The 13975-nt window shown below is 50.3% G+C and overlaps 1 protein-coding gene across 4 annotated transcripts in view; it reads left to right on the plus strand.

The window, feature by feature from the left end:
• Positions 1-13975, plus strand: part of SULF2 (sulfatase 2) — a 244079-nt gene that overhangs the window by 120655 nt on the left and 109449 nt on the right. The window contains exon 1 of one of the 4 annotated variants that reach the window (XM_075583097.1): positions 3557-3574. The exons of the other annotated variants lie outside the window; for them this stretch is intronic. The gene's annotated coding sequence lies outside the window, so the exon portion shown is untranslated. Of the gene's footprint in view, positions 1-3556; positions 3575-13975 lie in introns of those variants that run through there. 4 annotated transcript variants of the gene reach the window in all.

Genomic DNA, 13975 nt, shown 5'->3' on the forward strand with positions numbered 1-13975 from the left:
TCACCCAGTAGCCCAAGCACGCTGCCTTGGGGTCACACTCGACTCCTCTCTCACATTTGCCCCTCACATTCAAAACATTTCTAAAACCTGTCGCTTTTTCCTCCGCAATATAACAAAGATACGCCCTTTCCTCTGTTGCTCGACTGCTAAAACTCTGACTCAGGCCCTCATTCTCTCCCGTCTTGATTACTGTAACCTCCTGCTGTCCGGCCTTCCTGCCTCTCACCTGTCTCCCCTACAATCTATCCTAAACGCTGCTGCCTGAATCACTCTACTCTTTCCTAAATCTGTCTCTGCATCTCCCCTCCTGAAATCCCTCTCCTGGCTTCCGATCAAATCCCGCATCTCACACTCCATTCTTCTCCTCACTTTTAAAGCTTTACACTCTTCTGCCCCTCCTTACATCTCAGCCCTAATTTCTCGCTATGCACCATCCCGACTCTTGCGTTCTGCTCAAGGATGTCTTCTTTCTACCCCCTTTGTATCTAAAGCCCTCTCCCGCCTTAAACCTTTTTCATTGACTGCCCCTCACCTCTGGAATGCCCTTCCCCTCAGTACCCGACTAGCACCCTCTCTATCCACCTTTAAGACCCACCTTAAGACACACTTGCTTAAAGAAGCATATGAATAGGACTGTGGCTATTCTGAACACATGGCACATAAAGCTTGGCCCCCTGCAGATGCACTTACCAGAACTCCCTCCTACTGTCTCTGTACGTTCTCCCTACCTAACAATTAGACTGTAAGCTCCTCGGAGCAGGGACTCCTCTTCCTTAATGTCTAAAGCACTTATTCCCATGATCTGTTATTTATATTATCTGTTATTTATTGGATTACCACATGTATTACTGCTGTGAAGCGCTATGTACATTAATGGCGCTATATAAATAAAGACATACAATACAATACAATACAATACAAGATTAGATCCGGGAGAAGCGGAGATCCGGGAGAAGCGGAGATCCGGAAGAAGCGGAGATCCGGGATAAGCTTAGATCCGGGAGAAGCGGAGATTTGGGAGAAGCGGAGATTTGGGAGAAGCGGAGATTTGGGAGAAGCGGAGATCCGGGAGAAGCTTAGATCCGGGAGAAGTGGAGATCCGGGAGAAGTGGAGATCCGGGAGAAGCGGAGATCTGGGAGAAGCGGAGATCCGGGAGAAGCGGAGATCCGGGAGAAGCGGAGTTCCGGGAGAAGCGGAGATCCGGGAGAAGCGGAGATCCGGGAGAAGCGGAGATCCGGGAGAAGATTAGATCCGGGAGAAGATTAGATCCGGGAGAAGCGTAGATCCGGGAGAAGCGTAGATCCGGGAGAAGCTTAGATCCGGGAGAAGCTTAGATCCGGGAGAAGCGGAGATCCGGGAGAAGCGGAGATCCGGGAGAAGCGGAGATCCGGGAGAAGCGGAGATCCGGGAGAAGATTAGATCCGGGAGAAGCGGAGATCCGGGAGAAGCGGAGATCCGGGAGAAGCGGAGATTTGGGAGAAGCGGAGATCCGGGAGAAACGGAGATCCGGGAGAAGCGGAGATCCGGGAGAAGCTTAGATCCGGGAGAAGCGGAGATCCGGGAGAAGCGGAGTTCCGGGAGAAGCGTAGTTCCGGGAGAAGCGGAGATCCGGGAGAAGCGGAGATCTGGGAGAAGCTTAGATCCGGGAGAAGCGGAGATCCGGGAGAAGATTAGATCCGGGAGAAGCGGAGATCCGGGAGAAGCTTGGATCCGGGAGAAGCGGAGATCCGGGAGAAGATTAGATCCGGGAGAAGATTAGATCTGGAAGAAGCGGAGATCCGGGAGAAGCGGAGATCCGGGAGAAGCGGAGATCCGGGAGACGCTTAGATCCGGGAGAAGCGGAGATCCGGGAGAAGCGGAGATCCGGGAGAAGCGGAGATCCGGGAGAAGCTTAGATCCGGGAGAAGCGGAGATCTGCTGTTTGTTGTTCTACCTGTTAGGTATGTTTTCTTCATAGATGAATTTATATTGTGCTGAGATTTCCCACTTACTTGGAAACGACCGGTAACTCTCAATGTACGAGGACCGCGTTATAACTCTGTGCCCAGGACATGCGTGAGAACGAGCGGTAAATCTCAATGTACGAGGACCGCGTTATAACTCTGTGCCCAGGACATGCGTGAGAACGAGCGGTAACTCTCAATGTACGAGGACCGCGTTATAACGGGTTTTACCTGTATTACTTCCTAGTAAAACATTTCATAAATAAAACTACATTTCGAAACCTCACAGATCTTTTCTTCAAATGTATCATTTTCAATCTGAAATACTCCGAGGTCTGAGAGCGGGTCAGTATGGACGTAGAGGAATCCGATGTCTGCAATGTAAAAATACAAGGAAAAATATAATGCCGAATGACAAGGCTTGTAATCTAAAAGTGCGCAGAACAATGTTACCGGCTGTTACCGGCTGTTACCGGCTGTAACACTGCCCTGGGTGTCATTACATTAACATTTGTATACAATATAGAAAGAGAAATGCTTTCTCTCTACAGAATACATCTCTGAGTTCAGTCTTTTTGGCCTTTGAATTCCTCGGAAGACGGGTGCGTTTCATCATTTGTAATACTCAGCATTAAATATCTCAGTTTAGTGAGCAGTTTCCCGGACTTTGGGTTTTCTATTTCACCGTTATTCATCATGTTTTAATCATTCATTTACTTTTGGCTGGTACTGCCGCTAGGGAACACCGCCATGCTATTGATTTATTTATTCTTTTTCTTTACGGTCACCCTTTAAAAAACTGTCCAAGGAGCTATGTAATGTTTAATCCAAAGTGAGAAGTACAAGGGCAGAGGGAATTGATATCTATGGAAAAATCAGGTCCATATTGCGGGAAAGAAATATTATAAGTGACAACGTGAATGAGGTCGGAGGCCCTTAGTTGTTCGTGAGTTTGCGGACACCCAATTAAAAATGTTAAACAGAAAACCTACCCAACTGAGGAGCAGGAGTGTGAAGCAGGAGAAGGAGCGGCTCAGTGAGTAACGACACTGACTGCCACTGAGTGTGAAGCAGGAGAAGGAGCGGCTCAGTGAGTAAAGACACTGACTGGCACCGAGTGTGAAGCAGGAGAAGGAGCGGCTCAGTGAGTAAAGACACTGACTGGCACCGAGTGTGAAGCAGGAGAAGGAGCGGCTCAGTGAGTAAAGACACTGACTGGCACCGAGTGTGAAGCAGGAGAAGGAGCGGCTCAGTGAGTAAAGACACTGACTGGCACTGAGTGTGAAGCAGGAGAAGGAGTGGCTCAGTGAGTAAAGACACTGACTGGCACTGAGTGTGAAGCAGGAGAAGGAGCGGCTCAGTGAGTAAAGACACTGACTGGCACTGAGTGTGAAGCAGGAGAAGGAGCGTCTCAGTGAGTAAAGACACTGACTGGCACCGAGTGTGAAGCAGGAGAAGGAGTGGCTCAGTGAGTAAAGACACTGACTGGCACCGAGTGTGAAGCAGGAGAAGGAGCGGCTCAGTGAGTAAAGACACTGACTGGCACTGAGTGTGAAGCAGGAGAAGGAGCGGCTCAGTGAGTAAAGACACTGACTGGCACTGAGTGTGAAGCAGGAGAAGGAGCGGCTCAGTGAGTAAAGACACTGACAGGCACTGAGTGTGAAGCAGGGGAATCTGGTTCAATTCCTGGTGTCGGCTCCTTGTGACCTTAGGCAAGTCACTTTATCTCCCTGTGCCTCAGGCACCAAACACATAGATTGTAAGCTCTGCGGGGCAGGGACCTGTGCCTGCAAAATGTCTCTGTAAAGCGCTGCGTATAATTAGCAGCGCTTTACAAGAACATGTTATTGTTATTATTATAGACATGATGTTTTAAGTGACGGGTAATTACTGGCTAAGCAAAGGTTTGAACAACAATAACATTTCCACATTCAGTTAGTAGACACTTATCTTCCTACTGTCTGTAAATTGTTCCTACACAGCACTTCCATTGGAAGCTCTTCAGGGAAGGGGGACTCGTTTCCTAACGTCACTGCTGTGTAAGAAACGCCTGTTCCCACGATGTATTACACCCGTGTTATATTGTTACGTCTATAACTACTCGGAAGCGCTATGTATAAAGCTATACATACAGCACGTGGGGTGGATAGTTCTATACCAGGGGTGGATAGCTCTATACCAGGGGCTGATAGCTCTATACCAGGGGCGGCCAACTCCAGTCCTCAAGGGCCACCAACTGGTCAGATTTTCAGGATATCCCTGCTTCAGCACAGGTGGCTCAATCAAGACTGAGCCACTGATTGAGCCACCTGTGTTGAAGCAGGGATATCCTGAAAACCTGGCCTGTTTGTGGCCCTTGAGGACTGGTTTTGGCCACCGCAGCTCTGCACAGTAGCTTAACAAAAAAGCTTTTTGCATCCAGCTTTAATTCACACACTAATGCTTCTCAGTCGGGGTGATGGGGGTTGTGAGAGTCACTGGAAATGTTTGGGAAACAGAAGGTCTCATTTTAATGGCAGCATCCTGTGACCTTGAGCATGTCATCTTAATCCATAGTGTCTGCTAATGTACCCAGCGTCCCCCCATGTGAGCGTTTGTACCATGTCTTTGCGGGTTCCTCTGCCTCGCAGCCATGTGGCGCAGTAATCCCCCCCACTCTCCTGTGGCGCAGTAATCCCCCCCACTCTCCTGTGGCGCAGTAATTCCCCCCACTCTCCTGTGGCGCAGTAATCCCCCCCACTCTCCTGTGGCGCAGTAATCCCCCCCACTCTCCTGTGGCGCAGTAATCCCCCCCACTCTCCTGTGGCGCAGTAATCCCCCCCACTCTCCTGTGGCGCAGTAATCCCCCCCACTCTCCTGTGGCGCAGTAATCCCCCCCACTCTCCTGTGGCGCAGTAATCCCCCCCACTCTCCTGTGGCGCAGTAATCCCCCCCACTCTCCTGTGGCGCAATAATCCCCCCCACTCTCCTGTGGCGCAGTAATCCCCCCCACTCTCCTGTGGCGCAGTAATCCCCCCCACTCTCCTGTGGCGCAATAATCCCCCCCACTCTCCTGTGGTGCAGTAATCCCCCCCACTCTCCTGTGGCGCAGTAATCCCCCCCACTCTCCTGTGGCGCAGTAATTCCCCCCACTCTCCTGTGGCGCAGTAATCCCCCCACTCTCCTGTGGCGCAGTAATTCCCCCCACTCTCCTGTGGCGCAGTAATCCCCCTACTCTCCTGTGGCGCAGTAATCCCCCCCACTCTCCTGTGGCGCAGTAATCCCCCCCACTCTCCTGTGGCGCAGTAATCCCCCCCACTCTCCTGTGGCGCAGTAATCCCCCCCACTCTCCTGTGGCGCAGTAATCCCCCCCACTCTCTTGTGGCGCAGTAATCCCCCCCACTCTCCTGTGGCGCAGTAATCCCCCCCACTCTCCTGTGGCGCAGTAATTCCCCCCACTCTCCTGTGGCGCAGTAATCCCCCCCACTCTCCTGTGGCGCAGTAATCCCCCCCACTCTCCTGTGGCGCAGTTATCCCCCCCACTCTCTTGTGGCGCAGTAATTCCCCCCACTCTCCTGTGGCGCAGTAATCCCCCCCACTCTCCTGTGGCGCAGTAATTCCCCCCACTCTCCTGTGGCGCAGTAATTCCCCCCACTCTCCTGTGGCGCAGTAATCCCCCCCCCCCACTCTCCTGTGGCGCAGTAATTCCCCCCGCTCTCCTGTGGCGCAGTAATTCCCCCCACTCTCCTGTGGCGCAGTAATCCCCCCCCCCACTCTCCTGTGGCGCAGTAATTCCCCCCACTCTCCTGTGGCGCAGTAATCCCCCCCACTCTCCTGTGGCGCAGTAATCCCCCCCACTCTCCTGTGGTGCAGTAATTCCCCCCACTCTCCTGTGGCGCAGTAATCCCCCCCACTCTCCTGTGGTGCAGTAATTCCCCCCACTCTCCTGTGGCGCAGTAATTACCCCCACTCTCCTGTGGCGCAGTAATTCCCCCCACTCTCCTGTGGTGCAGTAATCCCCCCCACTCTCCTGTGGCGCAGTAATCCCCCCCACTCTCCTGTGGTGCAGTAATTCCCCCCCCACTCTCCTGTGGCGCAGTAATCCCCCCACTCTCCTGTGGCGCAGTAATCCCCCCCACTCTCCTGTGGTGCAGTAATTCCCCCCCACTCTCCTGTGGCGCAGTAATCCCCCCACTCTCCTGTGGCGCAGTAATTCCCCCCACTCTCCTGTGGCGCAGTAATCCCCCCCCACTCTCCTGTGGTGCAGTAATCCCCCCCACTCTCCTGTGGTGCAGTAATTCCCCCCACTCTCCTGTGGCGCAGTAATCCCCCCCACTCTCCTGTGGTGCAGTAATTCCCCCCACTCTCCTGTGGCGCAGTAATTACCCCCACTCTCCTGTGGCGCAGTAATTCCCCCCACTCTCCTGTGGCGCAGTAATCCCCCCACTCTCCTGTGGCGCAGTAATCCCCCCCACTCTCCTGTGGTGCAGTAATTCCCCCCCACTCTCCTGTGGCGCAGTAATCCCCCCACTCTCCTGTGGCGCAGTAATTCCCCCCACTCTCCTGTGGCGCAGTAATCCCCCCCCCACTCTCCTGTTCTTGTTTGTTACAATTCTAGGAAATGCTTTATTCCTCCACTTTGTAACAATATCTGACATAATGACAATGACATCTTTTATATTACAATGTTCTGGCTACACTCGGTACTAATTTGCGGTCTCTCTGTTCACATAAAAGCTGGGGGGGATGTGAGGGGGGGGGGGAATTGCTGTTTTAATATCTTTACTACCAGAATCCCGGCAACACTTTGTAATGTGGAATTAGAAACAGACTTTGCTTTAAACCGGTTCCATCTCTCGGGAAATGTTACTTTATATGTGTGTGCCAAGTGTTCAGTAGAGCTGGTTGTGCCTTGGACATTTATAGCTCCGAATACATTGGCTGCGCAATCTAAAATGAGAACGTTCTAATATAATAAACCCACAACCAGCAAAGCGTCTGCTCGCTGTGCCCGCGTACAGGAAACGTATATATTCTCCTCTCACTGCGCACTCACTGAGCCTCCAAATTGTACTCGAGAGGTCTTCAATAATTAAACAAACTAATTTTAACATGTTCCTATTGACTTTTCTGCCACTACAAAGTATCTGGCAATAAATAAATCATTAAAACACGACGATGCCTCAGAGAGAAGAGCGGGTATTGATGTAGAGTTAGTCAGTTAGGTTAAAGTAATAATGAGCTGTAAGAAAGAAAAAATGAGAGAGTGCCCAGCCACTCATAGGGTAGTAACGAAGTGTAAATTATATTGGCAGTGTGAAAAGGTGAGCATTGCACTTACAAAAATTACAATTTATAAGCCCGTATAACAATTGCACGCAGCCTGGCCGCCTTGTGCGCCAAGGACCTTCCATCGGCATCCTGCACCCGGATCAGCTGCTCCATGTGAGGAATCAATCGTGATGACCATCAGGAGACTTTCTTCTGTTTGTAATAAGTCTGATGGGTTCCCACTGTTGGTCACAGTAAGTGACGTCAGTCTTACCCTATGGATTACTTAATAAGAAGGACTCTCCGGCTGAATAAACTGTGTTACGTTTGACAAGTAGACCATGAAATACGACTTTAGCACGATGGGGGTTATGCTTTGAAGTGCGTTGGTGCCGATCGTGCACTAATTCACAGAAACGCCCATTCAAGTTCTGGAGTTTCTGTGCGTTGGCGCCCAATTGGCAGAAAAGCCATGTAAGGCTGTCATTATGTACAGCTTGGAAGAAAGGTGGCAGGAAGGTAAGGCAGGAACAAGAGAACAGTGACGATGGAGATAGACATAAGTAAGACTTAAGAAATATTTTTTTATTAAGTGAAGGAGTAGTGATGGTTTGTGGGGGTAGGGGTGGGGGTGTGTGCGGGTTGGTTGCGGGTGTGTGTGTGGGTGTGGGGGGGATGTGTGCGGGGGGTGTGTGGGTGGGTGTGTGTGCGGGGGGTGTGTGCGGGGGGTGTTGGGAGTGTGGGGGTGTGCGGGTGTGTGTGCGGCGGGGGGGTTTGCGTGTGTGCAGATGTGTGGGGGGGGGGGTGCAGAGGGGGTGTGTGTGGATGTGCGGGGGGGGGGTGGTGTGCGGGGTGCGTGTTTGCGGCGGGGGGTGTTGGATTAGGAATAGAAAAATAAATAGTATGTTGGGATTATCATTTTATGAGAAGTATGGAAAAGACAGAACCCACAAACGTATCTGCACATCTTCCCCCAAAACTCCTTTCACCGATTACCATATATGTATTACAGTAGTTAAGCTGTAGACAAGAATTATGGGTAATGACATGCAGATGAGCACATTGGGTATGTCACTGTTAGCTCCCTATCCATGTTACATGGATTCCTTGCAGCGTCCGCCTGTGACATTACACCTCTTGTACAGCAAAGTCCTGGACAAGGAATTACGAGGAGTGGAGCAGTGATTATGGAAAGCTGATGATCAGGATGCGCAAAACGATGCGTATCAGTTTCTGAATCATTGACACCTTTTTCTCTGGTCAGGTGGGCTCCAGAGAGTTTTGGTGTTGTGGCGTGGACAGGACGTTGTATTGGTTTGAGATTTCCGCACTGCTCAGAAGATGGAAATCTAACTCTGTGGCCATCAAACTTGACATTCATGTGTCTCTTGCTTGAAGAATGTGTTGTAGGGGCTGCCATTTTGGAATGTTGCTGGCTTGGCACAGCAGTACCCATTTCTGGCTCCTTGGGACTCATTGTTTAAGGTTGGTTGGAGTTTCTCCCACATACACACCGTAACAGAGCTGGGACCGAAAAGCAGAGATTCCCTAAACACAGGAAAGCGAGATAGCCTTTAGTAATCCTGTTGTCAGAACAACTCTGGTGGTCACTTCTAACAAATACAATTATGACCATGTTTAATTTGAAATTACAGATTGTATGCAAATCCTTCAACAGCATTACTCACCTAAGGTCATAGGGTTGATGTTCTTTGTGTCCCACTGATGGACACACCAGGGTGCCGCTTTGTATATTGTAGCAGTGATCTTGTGGGGAACATTGACATCACGCAGAATACATCGTAATTACAACTGTATCTGAATCCTTCTTCCGCCTGGCACCCTCTCTCACTAACTGCCCCACACCTCTGGAATGCCCTTCCCCTCAATATCCGCCTGGTACCCTCTCTCACTGACTGCCCCACACCTCTGGAATGCCCTTCCCCTCAATACCCGCTTGGCACCCTCTCTCACTGACTGCCCCACACCTCTGGAATGCCCTTCCCCTCAATATCCGCCTGGCACCCTCTCTCACAGACTGCCCCACACCTCTGGAATGCCCTTCCTTTCAATATCCGCCTGGCACCCTCTCTCACTGACTGCCCCACACCTCTGGAATGCCCTTCCCCTCAATATCCGCCTGGCACCCTCTCTCACTGACTGCCCCACCCCGTGGAATGCCCTTCCTCTCAATATCCGCCTGGCACCCTCTCTCACTAACTGCCCCACACCTCTGGAATGCCCTTCCCCTCAATATCCGCCTGGTACCCTCTCTCACTGACTGCCCCACACCTCTGGAATGCCCTTCCCCTCAATACCCGCTTGGCACCCTCTCTCACTGACTGCCCCACACCTCTGGAATGCCCTTCCCCTCAATATCCGCCTGGCACCCTCTCTCACAGACTGCCCCACACCTCTGGAATGCCCTTCCTTTCAATATCCGCCTGGTACCCTCTCTCACTGACTGCCCCACACCTCTGGAATGCCCTTCCCCTCAATATCCGCCTGGCACCCTCTCTCACAGACTGCCCCACACCTCTGGAATGCCCTTCCTTTCAATATCCGCCTGGCACCCTCTCTCACTGACTGCCCCACACCTCTAGAATGCCCTTCCCCTCAATATCCGACTTGCACCCTCTCTCACTGACTGCCCCACACCTCTGGAATGCCCTTCCCCTCAATATCCGCCTGGCACCCTCTCTCACAGACTGCCCCACCCCTCTGGAATGCCCTTCCTCTCAATATCCGCCTTGCACCCTCTCTCACTGACTGCCCCACCCCCCTGGAATGCCCTTCCTCTCAATATCCGCCTGGCACCCTCTCTCTCCACCTTTAGGACCTTTCATAAAACACCCCTCTGTAACGCAGCATACGGGTAGCTCCGCTGGCTGATCCTGTACATCTCATACGCACTGACTGTGGCCCCCTGCAGGCGCGCTTACCCACCCTCATACTGTCTGTTTAAAGTCTCTAATTACCACTTAGATTGTAAGCTCTTTGTGGCAGGGACTTATTTTCCTAATGTGTTATGCCTGTAGCGCTTATTCCCGCTGTGTGTTATATTATTATGTACCGTGTGTTACTGCTGTGACGCGCTACGTACAGGGGAGGGGGGGGGGGCGCTATATAAAAGATATACATACATATACATGCATACATACATACATACATACTTACTTACATACCTTCTGCGCATGTAATCTGGTTAATGCTAAAATGACTATTAAACACCCTATCCCGCGCATGCATGATAACTGTACGCTGTGACAACGCGCGTTACTTGTGTGTGAATAATGTGTCTGTGCAAAAACTTTGTTTGGAATCTGAACAGTTACCTTAGTGTTACCTGGCGCAAACCCTTCCTGCCTCATTCAAGTGAGTCGTACCTCACGTAACCGCGCCGCTTAGCAAACACAGACCTGCGAGCCTGGCAGCGACGATCGCCATTGTTACTTGAGAATAAAGATGTTGACATTGAAGTCCAGCGATACAGGTCTCCGCGACCTCTCTCCAGCGCCCGGGATAATAGCCTATTAAAGCTTAGGTCGCAGCGTCCTGCTCGCCCGCGCAGACGGGAGATGTCAGTGTAACGCTCCCGCGGCAGAGAGAATGGAATTACAGGGGTTGCTACTTCACAGACCGTTTCATATCTCGCCTTTTGCAGACTCCTTTCTATTGATTTGTAAAGTAACTGAAACCTGGTGTTACCAGCAGAACAGCGCCGCGCAAATATGAAACGAGGACATGCCGAACGGCGCAGTGCAAATCACTGCAGCATCCTGACATCATTTATTAACCCTTTAAAGTGAGGGGGGGAGAGTGCCACTGGTAGTTTGGGGGTTATTTATTGAAGTGCAATAGTGCCGATCGGGGCACTGCTGCACGGAAACTCCTGTTGACAACCCATGGGGCAGATTAATGCCCCCGTGAACATGTTAAGAGAGTATTTTGCTTTTGGTATTCTCGGTCAAATCCTTTTTATGTGGATTTTCACCAGGGGTACATTTATGCCTGCCTTGTCTCTTTTTAGCACAGGAGGGGCGCGTACCGCGATCGAAGATAGCGTGAGATATATTTGGACGTTCTCTATGAGAAGGTATTGCATTATAATCATTGTGCGGTAATCATCTTGCGTTTAATTAAGGATATTCTGCCGCTTGCACAAGAGCCGAACGCAGCTGTGATTTCCTAACCTGAAGCGCCGCGCTTACTTTAAGGGAAAGCGGGAAACACACGCTCGTGGTGAAATAAAGACTTTGTTTTTTCTATAGCAACTATTTACAAAGTCACATCCCCTACCTCTTCTGAAACAGGCTCGGGCACAACCATTTTTGAGCCCCGCCCTCTCTCTAGCAGTGCACCAATTGTATCTAGTGACTGCCTGGTCACATGATCTTCCCCACAGAACTTTGCATCTTTGATCCTCTTCTGCTGCGCTGACAGCCATTTAGTGAACCCCCGAGCCGAATCTTCGCCGATCGATCACAGGAGAACGGATCGATCGGGAACTTAGCTAATTACTTATCATTGTGAGGATTGTATTGATGCTCATATACATTTTTTTTTAGACCTGGCTGCTGCTTTAACTCTTTTGCGATACATTGCAAAGTGCTCAGAATAAGTCCTACAGGCAAAGAAATGAAGCCATCAATTAAGCCGGCCCAAACAGACGTGGCTGGCACCCGTAGACTAAAAGTTGGCAAGCAAACCTAATTGCAAAGTGAGACATTAGGTCATGCGGGGACCGTTCCCTGCAGCACTGGTTATTATTTTCATGTTATTTATTGTACACACGGCCTTATTCTATAAAGTGCGACACGGAATGAGGCGTTCCTGCTGAATCAGCGCTGTCACACTTCTCCGAATGAGGCGTTCCTTGCGTTCCTGCTGAATTGGCGCTGAATCAGCGCTGTCACACTTCTCGGAATGAGGCCAACGTATTTTGGGAACTTGGCAGTTTTCTCACCCAGCTTACGGCCGGCGACAGCAAAAATATTACCTTGCGCTGGTTTGTAATGTATCACTACCAGTAAAACGCAGGCAAACAATGCGCTTTCTTACTGGGGAACCACTGGCCTCCTGTCGGCACCGACTGAATCGCAAACTGGCGCATATGGGAATAAACTGGGGCAAAGCCCGCAATACTGTCACAATAAGAGGCGCAAAAGGAAAATGGCGGCATTTGTGTACATTTTCATTGGCTTATATAGAGCTGACAGTTTGCGCAGCACTGTGCCATACATAGAATGTTACAGGCCCAACGAGTCCCTGCCGCGTAGGGTTTCCAATCGGATGCTGGTGCACATGGAGTCACAGTAACGGGAATCGCCCGCGGTCACACGCAGCGAACAGTGGGATTTGAACCAGTTTCAGAGGTCCTGACATCACTAATGAGCTACCCCTTACGCCCCCAACCAGCCGGTGCTATTACATACTGCAGGGGCGCTCAACCCCACCCCACCCAACAGGTCAGGTTTTCAGGATATTCCTGCTTCAGCACAGGTGGTTTAGTCGTAGACTGAGCCACTGATTGAGCCACCTGTGCTGAAGCAGCGATATCCTGAAAAACCTGACCTGTTGGTGGTGGGACCTGAGGACAGGAGTTGAGCTCCCCTTTCATACTGGATGGTAACGTTGTTTGAAGGTGCACTTCGAGGTGTGGTTACTGGATTTGTACAGAATTACGGGCATTTTGAGCAAAATATTCCGTTTTAGCCTGTAATTCTACCTCCCAGACTTTATGGCGATCAACGATTCAGCGCTGTCTCCGCGTGCTTTGCACTAAACTTTGGGGAGCTGCGCGGACAGTGCGATAAAGAGAATTGTCTTGTGGATTGGATAATAACATCGTTTTCAAAGCCTCAATTAAACCCCAATCATCACATCGCAGACGACGAGTGTATACATTCATATCAAGGTACACATGGTAACGTTGTAAATAAAGCAGATATTCATTGTAACTGAGGATCAGTCTAATTAATCTGTGCTTTGGACGTATGTGGATAAGGGTTAGCGATGGAAAACAATAAAGAAGGCACCTGTGCATTCATCTGAAAGTGGGAGCGGTGCGTGTGATGTCACTGTGCCATCTCCTACCTGCCCTGCCCCGCTCCTGCATAGTTCTCTGACAGGGAGGTGGTGGACGGCACACTGTCATTAATCCTTATCTTCATTGTCAAACTCCAGAGAATGTAAGGTTGTGTGCCACATTTGTGGAGCCATGTGGCACTGCCACCTGTAAGCTTTCACAAAGCCAGCTGCATCTGAACGGCGATTTCTTTTCTCTGCTATCTTGATGGTGGAGGGAATTGTAACATTCTTCTTCCCGGAGAAGCCCTGAAATAAATGCCACCGAACAGTCTTTTAAATGGCGAGCAACAAATGTATTTGATTTCATCCGAGAGACAATATCCACTAAAAGCCAAAGCATCTAACGTTGTTGGAGTAATATCATATTTTCTTTGTGCTGCTAAAGCAGATTAAAGTATTAAATGCCAAAACATGTTTATTTTCAACTTGATTATTCAACGTGTGCGCCAAATGTGTGACCTCAAAACTATTTCTTTGGAGACATAAAACCTGTTTCATTGTGTACTCTAGATTTTGCCAAATTGACATTCTCATGTCATTATCAGAAGTGAAATCATGCAGCTGGGGCAATGGCTCGGAGACAGCCCTGTGCTGCGTGTGAGCAGCATGTTCCGGCTCCTGCAATATCTCACCGCATGCTGCCCATCCCGATTCGTGGCTGATATGTCATTAAACCTTTACCCAATATTCA

The sequence above is a fragment of the Ascaphus truei genome, unplaced genomic scaffold (assembly GCF_040206685.1).
Source record: "Ascaphus truei isolate aAscTru1 unplaced genomic scaffold, aAscTru1.hap1 HAP1_SCAFFOLD_285, whole genome shotgun sequence".
In the NCBI taxonomy this organism is placed as follows: domain Eukaryota; kingdom Metazoa; phylum Chordata; class Amphibia; order Anura; family Ascaphidae; genus Ascaphus; species Ascaphus truei.